The following is a 15,328-nucleotide window of genomic DNA, read 5'->3' on the forward strand; positions in this document are numbered from 1 at the left end:
AAGGCTAATGGAGAGTGACACTAGACTGTTCTGTTAGGAAATGAGAAGCACCCAGAAAAACCCAAAAAATGATTCTGTTCTCTGAATTTTCTGCATAATCAAAACAAGATTTTTCAAAGAAAAAAAAAAGAATTTTCTTAAGCAGGTAACAGATAATGGTTGAAACAAAAAACGTTAGTCTCCAACTGAGGTAGGTTGAGGGTTAAAAGTATTTTAAGAACAAATGTGTACAAATTAGAAAAATATAGGTTGTCAATACTCGGATGAACAGGGGGGGAAAGGGAAGAAAGAAAAAGGTTTCAGTTATTCAGGTAGGCATTACTCTCCAGACAAACGCTGATTTGTTACCTTCAGAGCATAGAAAAGATCTCACTGAGGAGAGAGACCACACATTGAAGACTTGTATCTCATACTGAGTAATTGTAGAAGTGGGGCTAGGAATGAACATTCAAATACAAACTCCAGTTTAGAGAGAATAATAAAGCACATTCTGACACCATAGAAAATATGAAAGATGATAAAGCAATACTGCATCAGCTCAAGAGTTTTTCATTTATCTGGAATAATATGTCTTTAGAAAATAGATTTTCTACCATATAATTTCACTCATATGTGGAATTTAGAAGCAAAACAGATGAACATAGGGAAAAGAAAAGAAAAATAAGATACGATAAAGACCGAGAGGGAGGCAAACCATAAAAGGCTGTTAAATATAGGGAACAAAATGAGGGTTGCTGAAGGGGAGCTGGTTGGAGAGATGGAGTGATGGGCATTAAGGAGGGCACTTGATGGAATCAGCACTGAGTGGTAGATGCAACTGATGAATCATTAAACTCTACCTCTAAAACGAAAGCTACATTATATGTGAACTAACTTGAATCTAAATAAAATCTTGAATGATTTAAAAAAAAGAAAAAATCATTTTCTTCTGCATTTATTTTTCATATAATGGAGTCAGAAGGGAGAAAGACAAACAAAATGTGGTATAATGGGGATTAATACAATAGATAAATTTTTTTAGTGTTCAACAGTACCAAAAATAACAAGTAGATTGAACAAGTAGTACTGTTCATTGCTACAAAGAAAGAGCATGAATCAATAAAGTCCTACAATTGTTTTAGCAGAAATCAGTGTGAAGGAGGGTAGGAAAACAATATGTGATTAGGGAATAAAAGCTATATTCCTAAAAGTTCTGGAATCTGCCACAAACTTTATAGAATTGCATTTGAGTGCTTTTATCATCCCCAAGCCCACTTTGCCAGATTACGTCTTATTTGATCTGAATACTTAGTAGTCTCACTGACCATAACTATGATATTTGTAGGAGAGAGCATCAAATATTTAAAAATTCTATAGTCAACATTTTTTATCATTATGCTTTCTGTTTGAGAAAATGTACATTTCAGATACTTTAAGGTTTATGATAAATTGCGACATAAGGATTAAATATTTTTATGTCAATTTGTTCAAAAGCAACAGTAAGCTGAAATGTATGCAGAATATAGGAATAAAAGCTGACTTATTAAAAAAAAAAGCTGACTTATTTAGACTTTCACCTTCATTGAGATAGGGAAAGAGAATCATTTCAGGTGCCACAATCTTTTTCTATAATGTATTTTTAAACATTTTTGTTTAAATTTGATTTTTCGGGTGGTATCTCTAAAGCTTCTTGGGAGCTGAAAAAGAAATGGAAACACTTTAAAATTAGCATATCAGGTCACTTTATTCATAACTTAAGGGCCTGACATTTAGAATTGAGTACACATATAGAACAATTGAGTATCCAGATTAACACAGAACAAATAAGGGGTTTTTCTAATTAGGACCTTTTTCCCCTACTATAATCTTTAGTTTACAAAATCTTAGAAAACAATTTTATTTCATTTCAATCTTAATTTGATCTAGTCAATATGTTATGTAATGTGATCTGTGTTATTTTTATGTTGCATTATTTAGATTTATTATTTGGAGATATTATTTTGTTTTGTGATTTTAGATTAGAAATCTATGATATTGTATAACACTACAATTCATTGCTACAATTTTAATGGTAACAAATTACATAAAATGTGATGCTTAAATGACTGAACATACATTTAAAAAATCAGAATAGAGTACAAAACATGACTCCTTAAAAATATTTTTGTAAAAATAAAATTATGTGGGCAGCCCAGGTAGCTCAGTGGTTTAGCACCGCCTTCAGCCTGGGGCCTGATCCTGGAGACCTGAGATCAACTCCCACGTAGGGCTCCCTGCATGGAGCCTGCTTCTCCCTCTGCCTGTGTCTCTGCCTCTCTCTCTCTCTCTCTCTCTCTCTGTGTGTGTGTGTGTCTCATGAATGAATAAATACAATCTTTAAAAGATAATAAAATAAAATTATTTTATACGGGACAGTCAGTGGGCCACATGGCCTCTATCACAGTGAGATTAATACATGATGTTGAGGTCTCATTATCAACTTTTGCTTAAAGGCTTTACTTTTTGTGTATTTTCAGCTCTGATGTAACCGATTTTTTTAAATTGGAGTTCAATTTGCCAACATAACACCCAGTGCTCATCCCCTCAAGTGCCCCCTCAGTGCCAGTCACCCAGTCACCCCAACCCCCGACCCATCTCCCTTCTACTATTCCTTGTTCGTTTCCCAGAGTTAGATGTCTCTCATGTTCTGTCTCCCTCCCTGATATTTTCATTCAATTTCTCTCCTTTCCCCTTTATTCCCTTTCACTATTTTTTTTATATTCCCCAAATGAATGAGACCATATAATGTTTGTCCTTCTCCGATTGACTTGTTTCACTTGATGAAACAAATCTTATCATTTGATGATTTTCTGGAATCTTGTTAAGTTAAAGGAACTCTTACCTTTTTGTCCACTAGGTAAGTAATGAAATGTGGTTCTATAAACTGATATTCTTGAAAAGTTCTCATTAGTGTAGATTTTCACAAGGTTAAATGTATCAAACTTAAAAGCCTCTCCTTTATTCTGTCATTACAGATTTCATATACTTTAATTACTAAGATGTACTTAATAATATGAAAGTATGTTTGATAGTATTTTTATTTTGTCTAACATATGTAATATGAAAAAAGATTGGTAGCAGAATGCATTTCCCCATTATTTTTAAAGAGATGTTGCTTGGTTAAATAAAAACTATTATAGGACAATCTAGTTATAATCTGGACATGAGCTCATATACTACATAGAAAAGTTCTTTTCATTTATTCACCCAAAGGATTTCTTTATTAAAGTCAACATTAAACAAAAAAAATATAATAATAAGGACTAAAAGAGCATTTGCAAGACCAAGAAAAGATCAAGAGCTTGTGTAAATGTGACAGCAAAAAAGAGCATCAACCAAAACTCACTTGGGGGATTACTCTACCAGAGAATGGGGTGAAGTGTCAATAACATAGTTTAGAAACTAAAATAAAGGCAAATGTTCAATTTATAAAGTTGTGACATTGAGGTAGTCTTGGTAAAATTAGTTAATATCTCTGAGTCTCACTCTCCAGCTATTATAAAAAGTAAAGTACATCCAGGTAGGTTGTAAAAAAAAAGATTAAATAAACTGAATATATGAAAAGTCTTGTCTTATGCCTTAATTAGTATTATTTTTTTCTTTGTAAGTTCCTATTCTCATTGCTATTTAATAAACATACACATTTCTATAAGGAGGAAAAATACAGTGATTAACTCCTAAATGTTGAAGCTCACACTGCCTAGCAAGCTGATCATACATGTAAGTTCTGAGTATATATCATCTTACGGATCTTTATTTTTACACTATTAAGAACATAACACAAATTCCCCTAACATGGCTTAAAAACAGTAAAATATATAGAATACAGGAGTACAAGAAATAATAAGTAATATATTTTTATTTGTGCTTTTCTTTCAAACCAAATGTTCAGTATAATATTAAATAGTAATATAAAATATATCACATATTTAAATAAATACATATATACCTCTAGGTTCTAGTTCATTAATATTTCTTGTTCCAGATAAAGTTAACTGTATATTATATTAATTCTAATGGATTTACTTTCTTTTTCCTATGAATTCCAATAAAACTTATTCAAATATATTTCCTCCCAACTGAATATTTGGATAGAACTTTTGTTACTCAGATACATATATACATGTATTTAAATGAATATATATTCAAATATGTATGTTCAAATGAATCTCATAAAGGGCTTGGGTAGAAATGGAATAATTTCCCAAGTTTTATTATATACACTCTTTCAAGTAGAATCTTTAATATACAGTACTGCTAAACTTATTCAAAACATTTTTAAGTCCTTAAATTTGTACCAAATCTACAGGAATCAATATCCATTAACAGTTTTATACTGTGTATCTCTACATTTGTGTGTGTACTGTTTTCACATAATATTATATCTGAGAATCATGAATAGATAATGGATCTCTTCCTCCTTCCTAACTATAGATTAGTTACTTGGTTTCCTTTACAAGATTATGATTGAAAGATATAAATTCCAAGAAACAGATACCAGTTACAGGAGATTTAAATAAATCCTTTAGTTTATGCTAACGATGAGATTGAGCAATATTCAGATACTGGCAATGCTGATTATTAAATCTTCTTATGGAGACCCATTCTTCATTTAATGAGTTATATATTGCGGTAAAGAAAACACATACATATGTAACTTAGATAATATTCCTAGTTTCTCTGGAGGGATACAAAACTTGAAGGGAAGTGAGATAGACACTCAACAGTCCCAGATGCAGTATATCCAACATAGTTCCCTTTGGTGTGCTAAAGATAGCACATGGCAGTAACTAATATGTTAGTACAGGTAAGATCTTGGTAAGTCTGAGAAACTGATTTCTCTTTATGAAAACTCCTTGCATGTTCTTGGCTTATGTCAATATTTCAGATAAATTTGTTTATAAAAACAATTGACACCTCAAATAAAAAGTAACTTCCAGCTTCTCCTGGATCCCAGGTCAACTTTCTGCCAATAGCTTTCTAGAATCTCAGATTTATTACTTTTTGTTTAAAATATTCCAATTCCCATGCAGAAGAGGCAGAGGAAAAATAAATTCAAACAAAATCTCTATTAACACATAAAAACAAATGGCTAAAGAGTTAAATTAAGCTCTTGTGAATTATAGATCTTACCAAACACCAATTTTATTAATGATTAAAGGTAAAAACCAGGTACAGCATTACTTTCTGAAGGAGCCTGAGTCTGCAAATATAATTTCCAATATTATCTTCCTCTAGCAAGAATCACATATTGGATTAACAGAGTTTCTGAATAATGATGTCTACAGAATCGTTATTCTTTTTTAAAAAAGATTTTATTTATGTATTCATAAGAGACACACACAGAGAGAGAGAGAGAGAGAGAGAGAGAGAGAGGCAGAGGGAGAAGTAGGCTCCATGCAGGGAGCCTAACATGGGACTTCATCCTGGGTCTCCAGGATCAGGCCCTGGGCTGAGCCCCCCGGGCTGCTCCCAGAATCATTATTCTTAAAAGAATATGTTTCAGGTTGGGTGCCCTGCAGCTTTATATTCTTTAAGTGCACACACAAAATGCCTATGTGACTAACTCCCAATTTTGTACCATCCATTCCATTCTTCATACACTGAAATTCTAATTGTATTTACAATAAGTCACTGGAAAATGTTTTGCATGGTTGAAAATAATTTTCAATATTATTTTAAATTTTGAAAGAAGACAAAAAATTTTGTCTAATTCTCAGACTCTGTTCAAATATTGACAATTGCCCCAAGAATGTCTTTAATAGAATATGTTTTCATTTCAGATTCGATTCACATTTGTCTTTCAGATTCGATTCACTGAAAGTTTCTTTCAGTCTACACTGGTTCCTCAGATTTTCCTTGACTTTTATGACATTAACACTTAAAAGACATATCTTAGATGGAGACTCTATTAAGTCTACTGATAAATACCATTAGCATGTTTACAAGAAAGGCTGGTGGGAGTCATTCTTTCCATGAGATACCACCTCAGTCAGGGAAAATGAGTTTCACTCCTTTCATTTCCCATGTACTTGATATACTTAATCTCTTTCCCCAGGAAAAAGCAACAGGAATCCTTATCTTATAACCGATAACAAAAAATGAATAAGTTCTAGTTGGAGTTCTTTCATCTTCATTTGAGGCTCATGGCATTTATCTGGTTGCCAATAAAATTTTACAAAAGCCCTCCTGTCTGTTTTCTTTCCTTATTGTAACCTATAAAAGTCTATTATAGAAGGGCAAAGTTCAGACCTTAACATATTACATTAGAGAAGCAGTATTATTAAAGTATAAGACCTACTTTTTCACATAAAATTTGGATTATCACAAAACAAATGGTTAAGTAGTACATAGTCCTTCAAGTATTTCAAAGTATTCCTAGGGCCTTTTGGTGTATTCCAGTCCATATGTATACTTTATTTAAACCTAATTTGTGGGTAGAATATGTATAATTTTTTTAAAACAATTCACTATTGATAAAAATTCAATTATATAAATTATATAAGTAGATACAAATATATATATATAAATAAATATAAATTAAGTTGTTTTCATTTTTACCCTTTAAAAATTTTAATCAATTACTTTGTACACTTCATTAATATTCCTAGAAGTTAATTTTTTTTCTGTTAATACTTCCATTTGAATTTCATAATGTGTTTAAAGTCTCAAGGAAGAATTAAATTCAAATTCAGACGGGAAAAAGACAAAACAGTGCCAGGATGAATTTTTAGTCAAGACTTATAATCAAATTATATCAGAGATTCAGGAATTTTGGTTGAGATAGGATAACCACTGGTGTATAATTTTAATATATTAGGCAGAAAAACAGAGGAACATGCCCATGAGGTATCAAAGAGCACTAGTCAGATGGTTCACAACCCAAAGAGCACCATGGTAGGAATATTAATTTGGCCACATCCACGGAACATTAAACAAGGACCCCTTACATTTTAGTCTGTCTCCACTATCTTTGTAGAAGACTGATTGTGTTAAGATTTTCATCCGCTTTATGAGGATAATCATTCTGGTAATGGGAGAGGTAGTCTCTGCCTTTCTGCAGGTCCAAACCAAGAATTTGAGATTTCTGTATTAGTGAAGAAGCCCTATGTACACATTGGTAGAGGGTCCACTGTGGTATAGACAAATGATTCAATTATTTTTGATTCAACTATTTTTATGTCTGAAATATGTCCATCCAAAGATCCTTCTCTTGGAAAGGGGAATTTTTCCATTTGGGCTTAGAGTCCAGATAAATAAATAATTAAGAATTTGTCTTAGTTTTTATCTGCATCTCCTTATAACACTACTTTCCCTAGCAGAACAAATAGCAGAGTTTATTTAGAAAAGTAAAGGTCTTAAAATACACAATGGACTATTAATGGGATTATAACTTGTTATTGTACCCTTGAAAGTACTTAATGCTTTTAGACGGACATAGTAAGCTATTTTAATAGATATACTAATAAAAAAGAAGAGAGCTTTCAATTTGTGTATCGTGCTGAGCTGAAATCTGTATTTAAATGCATCTGGGACTCACTTTGCTAGTTGGCTAGCAATTAATCATGATTACAGTGTTTGATTGCCTAACACCTACAGGCCGTTACTAAGAGACTGTTTTCTAAGTACCACAGGACCCACATTCCATTGTTGTATTGTATGATTTGAACTTTCATCATAATGTAGGCTACAACTGTAGATATTATTTATATATATTCATATAGATATATAGTTGTATATTTACAGATATGTATTCTACAGATAAAGTGATTTCAGGAAAACACTAAGAATTTGATGACATTAGATTTAGAACATTAAAATACAGCCAAGCAAGCAATGTGATAAATCTATTAGAAAAAACAAGTTATTTTGCTATTGCCTAAAAGCAGTTAGGAATTCTACTAAAGACTATTCAAAAGTGATTGAGAATATTAGGATAAACCTTAGCCAAATATATAGATGCATAATTGGAGTTTGCCCTCAGCACATATAATACACTGTTTTTAGCTTCACTGAATAACAAACTGCTCTAGGATGTCTGATAAAATGAGTTTGTTCTTTGAAAGATGAAGTCACATGCTTAAATCTGATAGTTATTAATTTTAAACAGTTTCTGGTCTGTATAAAACCTCCATTTTATTTCTAGCTTATTGTAAATAGACTTTTTAAAAGGAACAGTATAAATATAATGCTATTGGCCTTAAATCTTTAAAATAGTAAAATAAAATAATCAGTGATGACAGTTTGCTACTATTGTGTTTTTGTTTATTTATTCATGAGAGACACAGAGAAAGAGAGGCAGAGACACAGGCAGAGGGAGAAGCAGGCTCCATGCAGGAAGCCTGATGTGGGACTTGATCCCGGGACTCCAGGATCACCCCTGAGCCAAAGGCGGACACTCAACCACTGAATCACCCACGCATTCCCCATCCCTGATTATTTTAATTCCACAGAGAATGCAAGAAGATATCCAAACTGAAACAAAGAAGTAAATTAAAAAGGAAAGTAAAAGAAAGAGGGTGTGGGATAGAGGGAGAGAGAAAAGCAGGGACAGAGGAAGGAAGTAAAAAAGCAAAACAGCTGTAGTAATTCAGTGATAATGCCAAGACTTAGAAAATATCATACATATTTAACAAGACTCTTTAGTGAATGTTAAGCACTAGGGTAAAAAGCATTTCATTTATTATTAGATTATTACATGGAAAATATAATTTACTCAAGGCCATTTGGAAACATTCATTCAGAGTTAATATTAAGCAAACCAAACATCCTAAGTCATTTAATTTTTGCATTTCGGTCTGAAAATTTAGGCATAATAGAAATAAACCAAAGAAGCTTTTAAATCAAATAATTCTACACTATTTTCCCCCCTTAGCAAATGTAGGTGTCTGCATAAAAGTCTGAATAAATTTGGGAAATGTTACTTAACATGATTTTTGCAAGAAGGACAATCATCATTCATTGGAAATCAAAGTTCTCATAATTTTATTAAAAAAATTCGAATGATTGTTGTGCCTGGAATCATAATAATAGGTGTAATACTGACTAGTAAATTTAATAAAAAGGAGAACGTGGTCACACTAGGGAGAAAAAAAGGTTAAAAGTGTGTAAAGGGAAAATGCATAGGAAGCAGTACAGTTAATATAATTCAGGTGGATATTTCAACATTTCATGATTCTCCTATGAAACTACTGTAAATTCCTGATGTACTTTAATCCTAGCCCTTAATAATGAGGCTTTCCCATGCTTATGGTAGTGTTATTAAAATACATAAACTTATTTGAAGATTGTGGAGTGGGTTCCAATAAAAAACCTCATGAAGTAAGAATTATAAAAATTGAAAAAAATGTTCACTGGTATACCACAAATATGAAATCTAAGGTTCATTATGGGCTTTCATTTGGAATCTCGTATCAGTTTGACAAAGCTAGATTATCCTGCAAAACCAAGCAACTCTAAATTCTTGGTAGCTTAGAACAATCTAAATTTATTTATAACTCAACTGATATCACATTGTGAGTTTGCTGGGCTTTGCTTTCATAATCTTGTCTGGTGCTTCATCATAGAAGATTAAATGAAAATGTTTGTTATGATGTAAGCCTATTTAATGTCATTCTGAACCTATTTATAGGCAAGTCCAAGATCTTAGACAGATACTTATTCAAGTTACATTTTATAGGAATAAAAATAATAACTATTGTTCTAATTTGCTTAAAAAAAAAAAACAAGAACCAAGAGGTAAACACAATAGATAAAGATGAGGAAATTTAAAAAGAGAGAGAGACATGTAATGTAAAGGTAATTATATTGCCTTTGAAGAAGTATGACCTTTTTTTAAAAAAATGATAATGCAAAGTACAGAGGGTACTATGTACTAAATAATATTATGCTTACAAAAATATTTTAAAAACTTTGATTCCCAGATAATAAAGTTGATCATAATTAATATCAAATATTTCATTATGTTTCAAAAAAGCTTGAAGGATTGATGTGTTTTACAATTAAAAACCCTAACTATTGATTTTTAGAATCAATATCTGAAGAACTTAAAAGCATTCACTCCATTCTTACAATAAGAGGAATCCAGAAAAAAATTAAAATCATGACTTTTATTAAGCTTATATAAAAATAGAGGTTGTAAGACAAACTATCACTCCAATGTCTGAAGAATAAGGCACATTCTTTATCTAAGATACAGAAACCGAGATCTACTTTGATGGAGCAGGAAAAAAAAATTGTCATTATTTGCATGTTACATGATTTAAAATAAATAATCCTAGACTTCAACCAAACTTTCAGAGCTAATCAAAGAATTCAGTAAATTGTAGAATGTAAAGGCAACAAACAAAAATCAGTTGTGTTTCTATGTACTAACAATAACAAATCTGAAAAAGAAATAAAGAAAAATATATTCACAATAGCATCAAAACAATAAAATACTTAGGAGTAAATTCAACAAAGGAAGTAAAAGATTCATATAATGAAAACTGTGAGTTGATGAAAATAATTAAAGAAGACACAAACAAATGGAAAGATATCCCATGTTCATGGATTGGAAGAATTAATATTGTTAAACTGTCTCTTCTACCCAAAGCATTCTATAAATTTAATGCAATCTCTATCAAAATTCCAATGGTATTATTCAGAGAAATAGAAAAAAATCTTAAAATTCTTTTTAAACCACAAAAGATTGTGAATAGCCAAAGGAATACTCAGAACAAAACTGTAAACATCACAGTTCCTGATTTCAAACTATACTACAGAACCATAGTAATCAAAATAAAATTGCATGATACTGACATAAAAATAGATACATAAGCCAATGGAACAGAACAGAGAGCCAGAATAAACCTCTTGAATATACAGCCAACTGATATTTGATAAGGAAATCAGGAGCATCTAGTGGATATGGAGAAAAGGCAAGGCTTGTGCACTGTTGGTGGGAATGGAAATTGGTTCAGCCACTATGGAAAATAGCATGAAGTTCCTCAAAAAAATTAAAAAATAGAATTACCATCTGATCCAGCAATACCACTTCTGAGTGTATATCCAAAGGAAATGAAAACAGGATCTTGAAGAGATCTGCACTCCCTTGTTTATTGCAGCACTATTCACAATGCAAGATAGGGAAGCAACCTATATCTGTCAGCAGATAAACAGATAAAAATATGATAGATTATATGACACAATAGGCTATTATTCAGCCACAAGAAAGAAGAAACCTTGCTCTTTGTGACATGGGTATACTTTGAGGGCATTAGGCTTAGTGAGATAAGACATTTTCTTTTTTTTTTTAAGATTTTATTTATTTATTCATGATAGTCACAGAGAGAGAGAGAGAGAGAGAGAGAGAGGCAGAGACATAGGCAGAGGGAGAAACAGGCTCCATGCAGGAAGCCCGATGTGGGATTCAATCCCAGGTCTCCAGGATCACACCCTGGGCCAAAGGCAGGCGTTAAACCGCTGCACCACCCAGGGATCCCGCTTAGTGAGATAAGACAGATGGAGAATGACCAATATTGTATGATAACACTTGTATGTGGAATCTAAAAAGAAAAAAAAATGAACTTATAGAAACAGATCTAACTTTTTAGCAATTTTGCAGTTTGTAATGCAGCTTTGTTGCCTATAATCACTATGCTGTACATTAGGTTTTTAGAGCTTATTGATCTACTAGTAGCATCCCCTCAATTCCCCTCCCTCAGCCCCTGTGACCACCCAAATTTGTGTTTCCTGAATTGCAACTCTAAGACCTGCAAATATTTTAATTTTATTTCTGTTCTTCTTCTTTTTTTTTTTTGATTGAGACATATTGACAACAATTTTAAAAAGAAAAATCACAAGAGTAAAATCCTACAATTCCCATCCATTCTTTCTATTTGGTGAGCCCAGGACTCAACTCTGGCAGAGTGGAAAAGCAGTAAGCATAAAAGGAACCTGGGTCATTGAGTGTCATGACACCAACACAGCAGTGGTGGCTTAACCTCTGACCAATGAAAGTAAGGAAGAAACTTCTACTCTGTTTATATCTAAGCTAATTGTGTTTTTTTGTCTCCACAGCTAAATATAACCTAATGAGGATGAGAATAGTTTAGATTTATTATGTCTTCACTGAGTTTAAAATCGTTGGTCTAAAATTCGTATCTTTCCTATTACCTAGTATATGAGGCATGTAAGAAAGTTTAGTGAGTTAAGAGAAAATGTAGACAAATTATTTGTTCTTCTGATTCATTCATTCATTCATTCATTCATTCATTCATTCATATTTAGTTTCAAGCTATAGCATCCATGAATTTTTTTTTTCATTTTTGTTCTTATACTCCAGAGCTATGTAATTTGAGGTCAGTTGCTAGAAAAGTTGTGAACTAACACTTTTAATATCACAGTATGAATAAAAAATCCACCAAATGATGGAAAATGTGGTTTAAAATAAACATCACCAATTTATTTGTTTACAGCTACACTCCCCTGAACATGCAGTTTCTATTTCTTTCTCCCTAATACATAGATCAAGTTTTAGATTTTTGTTGTCTCCAGAGAACACATTGTGAGGAATAAACTAAAATGTTTTTTTTCTTTACAAAATTTGGTACTGTCCTTCACCTTCTATGTTCTTTAGAAGTTTGTCTCTCATTTAATCTATTTTATGGCACCTTAGTGCCCTACAGGAGTCTTCCACTGTCCTATTTATCTTTTCTATGGAGGATTATTTTAAAGTCTAGCTGTTTAATAGTGACTAAATATAGTAGAGGGCATGCATTAGGACACATTAAACAAACTTCTAGTTATTTTGGTGTATAGGATGAAAATATTACTATACATTTGATATGTTCTATTATGCTATTATATCTGTAAGTCTTTTTAGATTATTCATCAAAAAGTATTTTTAAAACATGGCACTGTGTGTGGGATATATTTTGGTAAATGCTAGCATTTCAAAGTCCATTAAAATTGGTTCTTTCTAAAGATGATCAAATGAGGGAAGACATTTAAATGGAAAATTGGAATAAATACACTTCAATGAGTACTTCAATTGATCTATCACCAGGTGATATTAACTCTTTAAAATACACCTAAAAATCTTACAAAGGAGATGCACAGGAGAAGTTTTTTGGGATTAATGCAACAGTAAGTGAAATCCACAGGAGCAGAATATAATAACAGCCTGGAGATTCAAAAGGCTATTGAACCAGAGGAGCTGCAGGTGTAATAACTCAGAGGCTTGAAACATTGTAACAAATTTTGAGTATTTTTTTGAAAGGCCTAGTATGTCTGGAAGAAAGTATGTCTATTATGTAGTAGAGTAATAGGAAGTAGGAAGAAATCAGGATCAAATTTTAAATTGATCCATCAAATTAAGATAGAATTTTTTTCCCAATAACTCATTGGAAAGGAAAGTTATATCTGAAAATATTACTCTGGTAACACTGGAAGAATGCTGAGAGACCAGAGATATGATTAGAGAGTAATGAGAATCTGAATTAAATCAGAAGTGGCAGGAAAGTGATGTATGATATAAAAAAATGCAAAGACAGTGTAATATATGTGATCTTATGATGGATAGAGGAAATAGCAAAAACAGTATCCTGGCTTGGATAATCGTGTCAGGAGGTATCATTCTTAAACTAGACTGTGATGGACAGATTTTCAAAAGAACGTTTATGCTGGCATTTTGAATGTACATATAGGACAAATGGGTAAATGTAATAAATAAGAAACTTGAAATGGAACACTAAAACTCAGTAAGGAGAGATGTATAGAGATTTCTGGCTTAAAATGTCAAGTTATGTAGGAAAACATAACATATGAGTAAAACATCACTTTTTGAGCACCAAATGATTAATATAATTATAATAGCTTCTTTGAATGCTATTAATCTTTTCTTGTCTTTAGCAATTTCCAAGGCACACAAACTCTTTGATGGGGCTAGAAGCATTGTTTTTTTAATGTATACATTTATTTTAGGATACTCAAAATTATACTGTTTAAACTTCTGGCCATGACACAGTAATTTTTAATGAATAAACCATTCCATTCTAAACAACTATAAAACCAGACAAAATATTTGAGTAACAGTTTTCTTTCAGTATACAATATCTTAATCCCTGAAAGGTAAATTACAAATCATAAACATTCTAACTAAAAAAAAATTAAAACAAAAGATAAATATGAGATAATAGTAGAATGTAACTCATGGAACAAGGTGATCAAAATGACTTCTGACCCAGTAGGTCATGGTCTCAGGGTCATGGGATTGAGCCCTTCATTGGGCTCTGAGCTCAGGAGGTTCCCCTCTTTCCTTGCCTCTCCCTCATGCTTTCTCTCTCTTATAAAACTACATTAGAGGGAAACAATTATAGATTAGAGGAACAGAAGAATGGATCAGGGACCTGGAAGATAGAGTAATGAAAAGCAACCAAATTTAACAGAAAAAAGGGAAAAAACAAGAATAAAAAATGAGACTAGTTTAAGGGAAATCAGCAACATCATCAAGCACAATAACATTTGCATTATAGGGATTCCAGAAGAGAAGAGAGAGAAAAGAGAGCAGGACATTTATTTAAAGAAATAATAGCTGAAAACTTCTCTAATCTGGGAAGAAAAAGAAATCCAGATTGAGGAAGCACAGAGAACCTCCAACAAAATCAATCCAAGGAGGTTCGTGTCAAGATATGTAATAATTAAAATGGGTGATAAAGAGAGAATTTTAAAAGCAGCAAGATAAAATAGTTATGTACAAGGGAAACCCCATAAGGCTATGGCTGAATTTTCATAAGAAACTTTACAGGTCAGAGGGGAGTGATACAGTCAAAGTGGTGAAAGTAGGGACAAAACCAAAACAAAAAAACTCCCATAAAACAAACAAACAAACAAACAAACAACAAACAAAGCTGCAGCCAAGAATACTCTATCCAGCAAGACTATCATTCAAATTAGAAGGAGAGATAAAGAGTTTCACCAAAAATCAAAAGTTAAAGGAGTTCATCATCAATAAACTAGCCTTACAAGAAATATTAAAGGATATTATTTGAATAGAAAGAAAAGGCCATAACTAGGAGGAAGAAAATTAGGAAAGAAAAAAAATCACAGGTAAATACAAACATAATAAAAGTAGAAGATTAATCACTTATAATACCAGTGGGGGTAAAGCACAAAAGTAGTAAAATCAGTTATATCTATAAAACTAAAAAATGGATTCACAGAATAAAAAGATGTAAAGTATGACATCATATACATAAAACATGGAGTAAGGGGAAATAAAATACAGATATTGCATTTTTTACAAATTGAAGGTCTGTGGCAACTCTGC

The sequence above is a fragment of the Nyctereutes procyonoides genome, unplaced genomic scaffold (genome assembly GCF_905146905.1).
Source record: "Nyctereutes procyonoides isolate TBG_1078 unplaced genomic scaffold, NYPRO_anot_genome, whole genome shotgun sequence".
In the NCBI taxonomy this organism is placed as follows: Eukaryota; Metazoa; Chordata; class Mammalia; order Carnivora; family Canidae; genus Nyctereutes; species Nyctereutes procyonoides.